Genomic DNA, 12,454 nt, shown 5'->3' on the forward strand with positions numbered 1-12,454 from the left:
TAACCTGATGGAAGTCAGGTCAGGGACTGAAGCTGGAATGTATCCTGATACTCCATGGCTGGCTGTACAATGGGAAACCCAGGAGTTTTGATGGTGCTTCATTGCTGTGGTAGGAGATGCCCTTTACCCCTCTCTGGAGTGGTTGAGTCTGTCTGTACTGAAAAATGCTCTACCTCCGGAAGAGGAAATGTGGGCCCTGCTTCTCTGAGATGCTGCAGGGTGGCCAAACATCCTCAGCAGATAGAGATCATGTAATTCAGGTGGACCACTAAACTTTTAGGCAGTAATTAGGACTTATACAGTAACTCTGAGTCAACTAATACATCTGGGTGTTGCCTTGGCATACTTCCGATGGCAAATCCTTCCTGTGTAGGCTTGATGTTCTTACATACTCTGATGGCCTTTCAAATGCTCCACTTGGAAACTTGATCAAAAACCTGTGGTGATGCCAAAGGGAGATGTCCCATTAAATTCCTCAGTCTTCCTTTGGTCCTCTAAACCTGCAGATGATCCCAGGCAATTTCTTTGATGCCTTCTTCCCCAGTGGATGAAGTAATTACGACTTCTGTGCAGCAGGCTAATAGCTCTGAAGGCTTTAGTCAGACTGATTAACAACCACTGTGTTTTAATAAAAAATGTTCTGGTAAATCTTTCTGAATTGCAGCCCTAATTACTCTGCAGCCTGATGTGCAGCAATTGCAAAGCTAATAGGATCACCTGAATCCAGTTAATGAATCCTCTGTTATGGCTTGCTGTGACTCACAAGATGTGCAGTGTTTCTTCTGGTCTCCCCTGCCCTGCTCCATTCCCTGGTGAATATTTATGCTCTGTATGGCTGAAGGTAAAGGGGGTGTGCACCTAGACTCTGAATGAATTAACTTAAATATATGTGCATCCTTCCTCTCATTATTTCAAGGGACTTTTAAGGATCAAGAGCCTGGGCTTTTTGCTTTGGTCTCAAGGTGAGTTCACTCCAGAAGTCACCAATAGCAGCAGTTGCCTAATAGTTCTTTTCAGGATTACAGGTTTTGATGAGAAATCTACTCAACCCTGTTCTCTGCTTCCCCAGCAGTACTCTGCATCTGTGTTAGAGAGCAGAGTTAGGAGAAACACCCTTCCTTCTTGTTGCTAGCATTTAAAGGTGGTTTGTCCTGCATCAGAAAAGGAAAAAAACCCAAAACATTAAACTGAAAGTAATTTGTTTTGCTGGAAATTTCTCTGTAGGATTCAACCCTTTGTATGTAAACATATTTATGCACCCTGGCTGCCTTCACTCCCCTTTCAAAAGAAGCAATACATATTAACCTCAAATCCAAGATTTTTCATCTTTTACAAGGTTGTAAGCTGGTGATTTAGTTTTGGAAAGCTTTGGAGTAGGACTCTTGGCAAGAAATACAGACCTACCAGTGCTTTTGGTTTTAAGGTGCCTTTTGCTTTTACAGGTGATTTAGGGCTACAGGTGATTTAGGACTTGTTGGCAGACTTGTGTTAAAGGTTTGGCCTCAGTCAGGGATAAACAAGGATGGTTTGAAAGTGGCCTTTCAGGAGTTCCCTCCTTGCTCACTTCTTATTCTAAATGCAATGTGCTTCTTACATAGATTTATAGGTTTAACTTCTTGTTTAGGCACACTATAAAATATGCCTCTAACCATGTACCTTGTAACTACCATAATAGCAAGGAAGCCTGTCTGACGAATTTAGTGGCAGGAAGCAAAGTCAACATCTAAAGGATGTAATAAAGCGATTCAGGTGGGTAGGACACAGCAACATACCAGAGGAAAGACTTGACACCAGTTACATTTCTGGTCCCGTAGCTCCAGTGCTGTCCTTTACTGGGCACAATCCAATGAACCATTTGTCTGAACTCTCATGGTGTTGGGGCTGTAAAGGGGAGGATGCATGGAACAAATCTTCCTCTTTTCTGCTGCTCTCATCACAGATGATTTCATACGTGGGTCAAGCTGAAAAGCTCCAGCTCAATACGGGGGTGTTAACAGAGGATATTGGACTGGGGATTTTCAGTGGCTTCATTAAATTTCTGTCTAGGAACTTGAAGCCCTTGGGTAAGAGGGGGGAAATGCTAAATGATTCAAGTTTTGCAGTAGAGAGATGAATGAAGTTACAATGGAACCGTACAAATATTTATTGCATGCTGGCAACAGATTTCAGGTCAGCCCTTTACAGCTGGGAGCAGAGAATGACAATATTTTTTTCTTTTAAGCAGAGTTTAGAGCAAAGAAAAATAAAAGGCCTGGATGATGTTTAGAAGGAGGAACAAATCCAAGCCTGGCAAATCTGCTTGTACATGATAAGACAGGGAGGGCAAGAGAGCAGAGGTGGTGCTGGAGGGTTTGTGTTGCTTTCCTGAGCATGAGAAGTGCAGCATCAGTCCTGTAACTGCTTCTGTCTGTCTGGGACTTGCAAAAAATCTGTGGTGAATGATGGGCTGAATGTGGGAGGAAAGGAGTGCAGTTTATCTTAGATTTTTAAATATTATAGTGTCAGACTTCTGCATGTCTGGCTCTCCCATAAAAGTTCAGAGCATTTGAAGGCTCCTTTTGTTTCTGGTATTCACAGGCATTTATCCTCTGTGCTCTGTGCTGGGCTCAGTAACTGGGAGGGGATTAGGAATGCAGGAGCTGTACCATGGTCAGATACCAGTTTTGATTGCCTGAGGTTTTCTTGTTACTGTTTTTGTTTGGTTTTCCTCTTTATGGAAGAAATGGGTAATGTGTGGTTGAAGTTAGTTTGACTCTGAGTTGCTGGATGCTTTGTCAGTGACATTAGCTTGGTGGCTTGGGGAAAGGGGGAATGCCTCCCAGAGTCAGAGAGGTTTTCTCATGGTGGGTGGGAGGAAGTCACTTCTCACTTCCTCCTCAGACAGAGCAGAGGTCCTGCTGTCTCACTTACATTTCCTTTAGTCCTGCTGATAAATATTTGTAATTTTGATGTTTTGGAAGCTGAGTGCCAGAAGATCAAAACTCACACTTGCTGGTTTTTGTGGAGAGTGAGAACTGGCTGCTTCCCACATGTTGTCTGTGGGATTGCTTCACATGGCTGCTCTGTGCTTGGACAGTGCCTCGCCCTACCTTGGGAGCTCTCGAGACAGGAGCTGGGCAGGAAGCAGCATGGCTGTGAGCTGGGCAGAAGCAGGACATGGGGACCAAGAGGGATGGAGTTCATCCCTGGCTTCAGGATGATGAGCAGGCATGACAGAACATGGAGAGCAGTATGTGCTGGGTGCTGCTGGTCAGCAGCAGACTCTGTCCTCCTGTCACATTCCAGTGGCTGACCAGACCCCAGCCTAACCCACGCTTCCAGAGCTGAGCCTCTCCCCCTCGACTCCAGCTCGAAGCAAGGCTGGAGAGGGAGCTGTCACAGTGGAGCTCCAAGCTCACTCTTTCTGAACCGAATGTGGGAGTTTTTGGCATGTCCTTGAGTGGGACAAAGATTTAAAATCCTTACCCTAACCTATGGGGAAAGCATTCAGGAGGCTTTCATCTCTGGAAAATGCACTGGGTTCTCTGGATGAAAGAGCTATTATTTACCTATCAACAACATAATCCCCCTCCCTCCTACAGATTGCAGGCAAGCTCCTGGGGCAAACGGCAGTGTAATTAAGAAGAAATATTTACTATGAAGGACTAGCTGAGGCCTGGCTGGGCAAGCAGCCATGAGCCTTGTCTGAACTTGCCTTCTGTTTGTTCCCCTTTGAAAGGAAGGAGTCAAAGTCTTTTGTCAGAGGAGCGTTTGTGAGGCATGAGATGGTGGGTTGGGCCTCTGAAGCAGCCAGAAGTTATCAGGCTGTTTGTTCCAAGCCTAGGAAATCCCCCACAAGAGGAGCTCCTTGCATCTAGAGGCACTTCACTTTGCTGTTATGGATGGCTCTTAGGTACATCTGCAAGTAAGGGTTGGTGTGGGCCCTGCACCTGGTGCCATGCCAAGCAAGCAAGTCTATGGAAATACTGGTCTAAAATCCCAAATTAATTCAGTGCTTGTTTGCATCTACTTTCCCTTCTGATTTCTGTTGCAATTCAAGATTTTGCTTCCCAGGAATCAAGCCCTAGTGTGTAGATGCAAGGGAGCTTGGCTGCTGGAGAAAGCATGAACTTACAAAATTGCTGGGACTGTTTCACAGCTCAGACTTGCAGCCTACTCACCTGCCTTCTGCCACTCTGATCAACAGCAAGGAGGGGTGACAGGGTTCTTGCTCATCTCCTGGCAAGGCTTGGCAAACTGAAATTTAATAAATAAGTCAATTGTGAGTAATAGAAACAATTGCAAGGATGTGGTGTGTGGTTCAACCAGCTATCACTGCTGTGGTAATGCAACAAGGCATGTGATTAGACTGGGAAATTGCTGTAGCAATACCAAGATTTACAGCATGAGTCCCACAGAAGGAGTACTCGTGGGAGACACACACAGACACCCAGGGCTTGCTAAAGGACTTAGCAAAGTGTCTGAACAAAGCCAGCACCATCTTCCAGAGTGCTAAGGAAGCCATGGAAGCAACTGGAGAGGTGCCCTGCACCATGCTGGTATATGTGCTTTGAAACAGTTACATCTTGTCAGAGTTTTTGAGGAATATGTCACCAGCTGGGCTGATTTAAAAGGTCTTTTTTGGTTCAATCCTCTTTGTTGTAAGTATGGTCATGTACTATCAGCAGTGTAATAGCTGAAACAGGGTTCGCAGATGCCTGTGCTCCTGAGCTGAGCCTAACATGTCTGGAACTTTGATCTTTGATAACTGCTTTATATACTAGATATCTGGTTTGTGTATTTTAAATAAAATCCTTTGCTTCCAGAGGGAAAAGTTTGAGGCTTTGCTCTTAATGACATGTCTCCTTTTGTTTGGGAGCTTGGATGCAATGCCAGGGAAAAACAGAGGTTATCAACTACATGGGTCTGGGGAAGAGGAAAGGCTCTGAGCCACGGGCTAGGAAGCCACAGAGTCTTTCTCACAAAGAAATGAGTGGCTCTTGCCCCTTAAGAGGGCAAGAACAGCTTCAGCAGTGCCATTTGCTGTGGCTTCATCAGTGCCCACCTCCTGCTTTGGCCCTTGGTGTGGGGAGGAGGTGTCTGCTCAGCCACTGCAGCTGGAGTGTGGTGACCAGTGTGTTAATGCTGGCAATCCCCAACTGAACTTGGAGCTTGAGTGGAACAAAACTTGCTTGCTGTTTTTCCCATTAAACCCGCGCCATCCTGGCTCATGAGTGTGTGTGTTTTTTGGCTTCACTGTCCTGAAGAAATGCCAAAAAAGCTGTCAGGTCTCTGGTTTGGCTTCTACAAAGGTGTTGTCCATTCTGGTGTCCCGTGCATATGGGCTGTAGGAGAAGAGCCCTGCTTTTTCATCATTGCCAGTGAGCCAGACATCTACAGTCCCTCTGCCAAGCTTGTTCTGCTGTTCAAGAGTTCTGCTTGATTTTTAAAGGGAAGTTGATTTTTAAAGCTGCCTGGAGTATTTGCTGTGCTTTCTGAAAGAGAAGTAGGCAATGAAGTTCTGGTCAGAGAAAATACATGTTGGTTCTTTTGGGGAATGATTCTGGCCTTGTTTTGTTGATTCCCACTTGCCGTTCTTTCATGGGCACATTTGCTCATTGTCAGGTTGAGGGATGCATGTCCTTGGAGTACTGTGTCCTGGAAAGGTGAGTGCTTGCAAGTATGCCTTGGATGAGACCTCATTCCCTTGGCAAGAGGATCCTGAAGCCAGATAGGCTTCTATAGACAGTGCTTGTATCCAGAGATCTGCATCATCCTAGTGCAGCTAGGCAGTAATCAGGACTAGGGAGACTATCTTTTAAAATTGTGTTTGGAGTTTTGTATCAAGGACAAGTCTGTGCCTGGGACTATGCATACACTGAAGAATGTCTTCATTTCCTTAAACTTAGCATGTTAAAGTGCGAGTTGCTGAAATACTTCCTACTTCTGCTCTTCCCCAGTAGTTTAGAGACAAGTTTAATAACTATCATTTGAAAAGAACCTAAGGAAAGAACTCAAGATGTTCTTTTCTGTCTGACATTACAAAGAGACTTTCACACCTCATCTCCAGTCACTGCTAACTGAGTTGTGTCTTTTGTGATAGTTATCAAACAAATAGAGTAGGTATTTCCTAGCACTGTAGGTATCCACTGGACATTGAGGTGAAGCACACAAAGGAACCTGAGAAGACACTGAGGATCCCCAGAGAGGCAAGTGGGAGGTGCAGGTTGCTGTGGACTGCACATTCCTACACTGAGCTGGTGAGGAAGAGTTAACTCACTTCTGTCTGAGCTGAAGGTGGAAGCAGAGGTTGATTGACTGAACATTGGAAATCCTCTCTTCATGCCAGGTGTAACAAGGATCATCTGGTAAAAATGTGTGTCTGCCTGAGACAAATCTGCCTTAGACATGCATTAGCACGAATGGAGTTTGCTGTCTGCTGGAGGAGCCAGGTCCCCAGTTGAGCAAAGCCTAATGGAAATTGGATCCAGTCCAGAATGTCTGGATGGCATATGATATTTACTGAAATATGGTATTGCTTGTGTAAGCAGCACACCCTTCTCCCTCACTCTGGAAACCATCTGGGCTTCATGTGTGAGCGGCTGAAAACCAGAGCAGGAGAGTATCTGATGCTGTGTGGCTCCTGTGATGTGTTTCCCACTCTGGCCCCCCTGCCTGAGTGTCCTTGCATTTGCAAGCATGGGAGTCTCACCCATGCCCCAATGTCCTCTTCACCCACTGAGGGCTTTCTTCCCATGCTCTGCAGTGGTTGTAAATGGAGCAGGGCTGTGTGAGGAGTTTGCACGGGGCTTTACTGACAGGGTAGGAGGCAAACTGTCTTGCCTTGGCCAGGGTACAGTCATTTTGCTGGCCAAATCTTTCATTTCTAGCTGGGTCCACAGCCTGTAGTTTTATTGACTCTACTGATTTTTATACAAGCTGGACTCAAAGCTCCTGGGAACAAGGAAGGATTATTTGGCATGTCTGTGCTCTTGCATAGCAAGTGTTTTTTCCAAATGCAGCTGAGCACCCTTAGCAGAAACTTGGGACTGGGCAGAGCCTCCTGTCCTTGACAATGCCAGGCTAAGAAATTATTTGTTCAATTGCTGTGTTGAAAGGGCAGGAGGGGACAGAGGAGTACACAAAATAATGCAAGTTTGGCTGTGCTTTCCTTTCGCTTTTTGGAGGGGAGTTAGTTAAAGGTAGGACTTCTGGGGTGGGGTTAGGGTTTCCTCTGCTGTTTTCAAGGCTTTCCTTGTAGCTTCCTCTCTGTCTGTGTATGCACACTGTGGGTTTTGTTTCTTAGAGGAGCATCATATGACAGCCCCAGCATCTCTGATCTTTCTGGCAGACTGATCCCTCTTCCTTCCTGAACTTGATAAACAGTCCAAGAAACTGTGCCTGTGTGTGAGTGCAAGTACGTCTTTCACAGACCACAATGCTTCTCCATTCTTGGTGTGGTTTTTCTATCCTTCCGTCAGAGTTTCTGGTGCTTCTCTGCTTTGCTTTCCCATCTCCCCTCCTTCTGTGGTTTACCTGCTGCTGCCTGACTTGAAGACGTGGATGATACGTGAACAGTCCATTTTCTGAGAACTCTGACTTGTGCTCCCTGGCCTCCCACCCTGATTGCACAGGTTTTCTGAGGTGGTGGTCAGGGTTTCAGGCCCTCTTGACAAGACTTTGCAGGGCTTTCTGAACTCAGCCTACTTGTGCAGTGCTGGCAGTTTCTTCCTGCCAAGTGGTTGCTGTGGCTTGCAGGTTACCCAGATGCCCAGTGCAGGCAGATACTGTTGGAAAAGGAAAACCTTCTCTGTGTGTCTGTGTAAAGCACTGTGGCACAGCAGAGCTCTGCTTCAGAGCAGAACTCTGACATGGTAGCAGAATGTGAATTGTTCCCAAATTCCAGCTGTCTTTGGCCTAATGTGGCTAAAATACAGAGAGCCACTGAAGCAACTTCCCTTTTTTCCAACTCCAGCAGCTTGTGCTTTTGTGGCTAAAAGAGCTGGCTCCAGCTATGTTACTGCTGCTGGAAAGTGGAAATGCCCTGTGTGCAGACACCCATCAAGACTCAGGAGGGTCCGGAGGCCTGACCTTTGTACCTCTGCTCAGAGAGGGTCTTGTGGGCTGGCAATTACCCTAAGAGCTGTGCAATCCCTTGGGCTGAGGGGAGCATTTTCCTTAGCTCCTGAAGTAGTGCATGTTTGAATCTCATTCTCCTCTCTAGGTCATTGCCAGCCTGAGTTGCCAGAGTCAGGCTGGACTAGCCTTGTACTGTGTCTTCAGCTCCTCCAGCTGAGTCTGCCCCTTTCCTCAAGTGTAGCTGATGCTTGAGAAGAGTTGTGTGCTCATACCCATCCTCCAGGGTAGGAGAAAAGTTCCCTCTTCTGTGTTGTTTTCCTGTCTCTTGGACCCTTGGAGAGATCCAGCAGCTTGGTGTTCAGCAGCAGCATTTAAACAGGTCACTTCACTATGGAGGTACCTTTTCTGCTCCCTCCCTTCCTTTTTCCTGCTTTGGCAGATTGCCTGGCCTGATTGACTGCATTTTGATTCATTTAATCTCCTCCCTGGAGAAAGATGTGCAGGAGAGATGCTGTTGCTGCCCTGAGGTAGGAATCAAGAGCTGTGGAGTGTTATTTCATTCAGTCCAAAAAAGCCCTCTAACAGCACAGAGGACATGTTGTGCTGCACTGAAAGGCGGCTTTGAGGGATCATGTAATCTGCCCTCGCCTGGCCTTGTGCTGTCTCTTGCTGTAGGGCTGGAATCAAAATACCATCTCAGATACTGCAGCTCAATTGATTGGAGCTGTTTCAACCAATTCTATCTCTGTGTTCTGGAGGAAGACCTTTCTTTCCTCCTTCTCCATCCTGGTCAGGTAACATCCAGGAAAGACGGTGTCCAGATGAGAGGTTCATCTTTTACAGGGAGGTGACCCTGTGAAGGAGACAAACAGCTTTCTAGAAAGTGGTGATGGGTGGGCTAAGGGTGTTGGAACAGGAGAGTGATAGGAGGGAGCAGATGAAATTATGTCCTCCATTTCTTTCAGCCAGAAGGGTTGTCGGGGTCCAAGGGTTGGAATACAGATGAGCAGCTGTGAGGCAGAGGCTGGAAAGAGCTTTTTTGTTTGTGCTGAATAACACTTGGTGCATTGGCTGCCTGTGTCTAGCTGTATGCTATACTACAGGGATGAGAGCTGTGCCCTATTGTCTTTTCTCATCCTATTTCCCTGGAACTTTCTACTGGGATGATCTGGGATCACCTCTCTCAAAGGGTGCTGACTGATGACGTGCACTCAGCTTTAAGCCAGTGGGGTTTGTTCTCTTCTCTCACCTATAGAAAGGTGGTTTCGTTCTGGTTGGCCATGGCAAAGAGGGATGAGGCCAGCCTTGAGTGAAAGAATAGGGCTCAGAACTCTGATGTTGGTTGAATTCTGCCAAGTGAGACTTTCTCCATGTTGCCTGTGTCCCTTGGCAGGAAGGGAATGGGATGAGAGCTCTCAGTGAATTTATTAATTTCTCCTGGGCTGTATCTTTCCAAGGTCACTCTCTTGCAATTGCATGCATATGGGTGGTCTCTCTGCCTAGCTGAGCTCTTGGAAGCCCACCAGGAGAAAGACCTCATGTGAGTATGAAATACAGAGCCTTTATACAGCCATCTCCAAAGCTATTCTTTACCAGGACAAAGCCTCCTGGAGCAGGTCCCTGAAGGGAGCCAAGTCCTAAATCCAGCTTAATTTCTTCTGAGCACTACAGTCCTAGACCAGTTCACATAAGGCCTTTTGACAGCAGGGTCCCGTGATCTTTTATTTTGCGCTAAGTAGTTATTTCTGCTGTTGGGAGTGCCCAGTCTCTTCAGGGAATGGTGGAAGGAGGTAGTGTCCTCAGCCTTGGCTGTAGCTGTGCTCCCTTCTGATGCTCTGTACAATCTTCAGTGCCCCAGTGTTTGGAGGAAGCTGACTGCAGCTTTATTTATATGCCATGGGTGGGGATATAATAAAAGGAAATGAAGAAGCCTACACTAACAGCCATGGCTTTTGTTTGTCACCAGCAATACATTGAGTCTGGCCTCACTAAAAAGCAAATACTGAATGGCCAGCTGCCATTCCATCTTGGGCTCTGGCTAGATGGTCTTGTCTGGAGAGAGGAGCAGAATCAGGCCCATTTGCTCACTGCAGGTCCTGCTGCACAAGGCGGTGGGAATGATGTGATACGCTTCCCCAGGAATTAACACTGGATGAGGCACGTATTTAACCACAGGTCGGGCTCTTCAAGAGTTCTCAGAGTAAGACCCCCTCCTCTTTCCAGATGCTGGAACTCTGAAGAATTCTCACTCTGGATAGACTTTTTTATTTAACTGCTTGGCTTTTGCCCAAGGGAGTCTGTGTGGCTTTATGGGAATGGAGTTTTAGTTGAGCAGTGAGTGTTGTGCACATTTGAACATGTGTACCCAGTGGATCATTCAGCTGGGGATGGAATTGCACTGCTGACCACGGATGTTTGTGCATATGCATTGATTGCACTTATCTGTAAAGTCAAAATCTCTACTTGGTTAAAGCTTCTGGTATTTTACATCTGCTTGTTATTCTCTGTGCTTTGTGAGACTCTGCTAAGCAGTCTCCTGCCCTGATGCATCCTTGTCTTTTTCCTCTTGTGTCTCCCACCCAGCTGGAAAGTGGCTGTGCCACTGGGCCTTGCCACCCAGCTGTGCTTTTGGGAAATAAGTGATTTCCTTGGGGTGTCTGAGAGTGGTGGAACAGCAGGGCTGAGGACCCAGGCTCTCTCCTTGGTGTCCAGAAAGAACAATTGTTCTGTGGCTCCCTGAAAGGAGGTATATGCTTGTGTCTGCAGGGAGATACGCTGCATCTGACTTCCAGTAGAACAATTTTGTTATTCCTATTTCTTCTAAATGGAGAGGAGGAAGACAGGATGAGGAGAGAGGAAGAACTCTGAGAATGAAAAGTTGGTATGAGACTGGTAAAGACCTGTTACAAATGCAGGGCAACACTTCAGGGTGTTTCAGTCACACAGAGAAGGAGGCATGTAAAAATATTCTGGACCAGTTGATGGGTTGTGCATGGCTCCTCCTCTGAGAAAGCTGGTGTAAGTTCAATATTTGATATTCTGGAAAAGCATCCTTGTGGTGTAGGATTTATCAAAGTTTCAGGTCATTTACCAGTCCTGCCTTGAACTGCTGTGTGACTTCCTGGAAACTCTGCTATCTGCATATGCCTCAGGTCTTCCCTTGTCTCTCCTTGGCTGGATCTGTTCTCTCCATGGCCGTAGCCTCTCTTGCTCTTAAGGCCTTCTCCCTGAGCACAGCCCTGGTTTTGAGGTGGCAAAAACTCACATTCTTTATGGTTAAAAGCTAAAGCTTCCGAAGGCTCTAAGCTCCATTTCAAGTGTTCCAGAGAGGTACATCTGGGAGGGAAGGGGAAGTTTTGGCTGTAAAATGGAGCAGTGTGAGGTTTTTTATTCAGTTCTTTTGTGGGCCAAGCAAAGCCTCAAGTGCTGTTGGTGCTTCTCTCTGTCAGCTTCTTCCACTGGAAACTCCAGTTCCTTTCTCTCATCTACCCTGGACAAATAACTGCCATCGCAAGACCTGCAGGAATGCCAGATGGAAATGTTCTTTTCAGACTTGCTGGGCACACAGGGCTCATTTACAGCTTGCTGGCATGTGGTGGTTGTTCAGAGAGCTGACTGGGCACTGCCTCCTCGCATGAGCAGAGGGAAGCCAGGCTCCAGAGCATAAAAGAAGTAAAGGAGAAGGGATTTGTGTGGCAGATGAAGGCAGCTGACGTGCCAGTGCTGGCAGTGCAAAGGTGTTCAGTGGATCCTAAGCTGCAGAAAGACAGACTGCTCAGCCTCCTAACTATGCTGGTTTTGTCCAGGCCTCTCCAAACACTCAATGGACACTTCAGAGCTACTTGGAGCTATTGGATACTTCAGAGCAGCCCTCAGAAGCAAGTACCTCAGGCAGGGAAATTTAACCTGCCACAAGTTTGAGGCTACAAAGTAAATTAGTGGGGTGGTTTGTGATATGACCAGAAGTTGTAATTTCTCCATCTGTTCTTGGGTGCTGCTAGGTACCACTAATTTTCCAGGGACAGACATTAAAGTCAAAACCAGCTCTGTTCTTGCATCCCATCCACCTTCAGCTTTCTCTTCTTCATACAATCTCTTACAGTGCTTTTAGAAGGAATGGGGAACTGGTAGTGATAGGAATGCCAACAGGAGGAAAGGCAGGGTGTGAAAACACACTGGTAAACAGGATAAGTAATATGGATGGCAGCAAGGTTCCCAGGAGGCCAAATGTGTGCTCAAGCTTCTCACTGGGGCGCCAGCAACCTTTGATAGAACTTTGATAGGAGTGGAGAAAGTACAGAGTTTTCCTAACCTACAACCCTTGTGAAAACAGCAGAAAGAGAACTTGTCTATAGCCAAGCTTTTTTCAGCTGACACAGCTTTCAGGTAAGTGTTT

At 46.5% G+C, this 12,454-nt stretch overlaps 1 long non-coding RNA gene across 4 annotated transcripts in view; it reads left to right on the top strand.

Annotated features, from left to right (window-relative positions):
- Positions 1-710: 710 nt before the first annotated feature.
- LOC111935162 (uncharacterized) overlaps positions 711-12,454 on the top strand; it is a 144,472-nt gene continuing 132,728 nt past the window's right edge. For all 4 annotated transcript variants that reach the window (XR_015274848.1, XR_015274850.1, XR_015274847.1 and 1 more), the window contains exons 1-2: positions 711-812; positions 917-962. This is a non-coding gene — a long non-coding RNA (uncharacterized LOC111935162). The remainder of the gene's footprint in view (positions 813-916; positions 963-12,454) is intronic.

Source organism: Cyanistes caeruleus, chromosome 11 (genome assembly GCF_971803275.1).
Source record: "Cyanistes caeruleus chromosome 11, bCyaCae1.hap1.1, whole genome shotgun sequence".
In the NCBI taxonomy this organism is placed as follows: Eukaryota; Metazoa; Chordata; class Aves; order Passeriformes; family Paridae; genus Cyanistes; species Cyanistes caeruleus.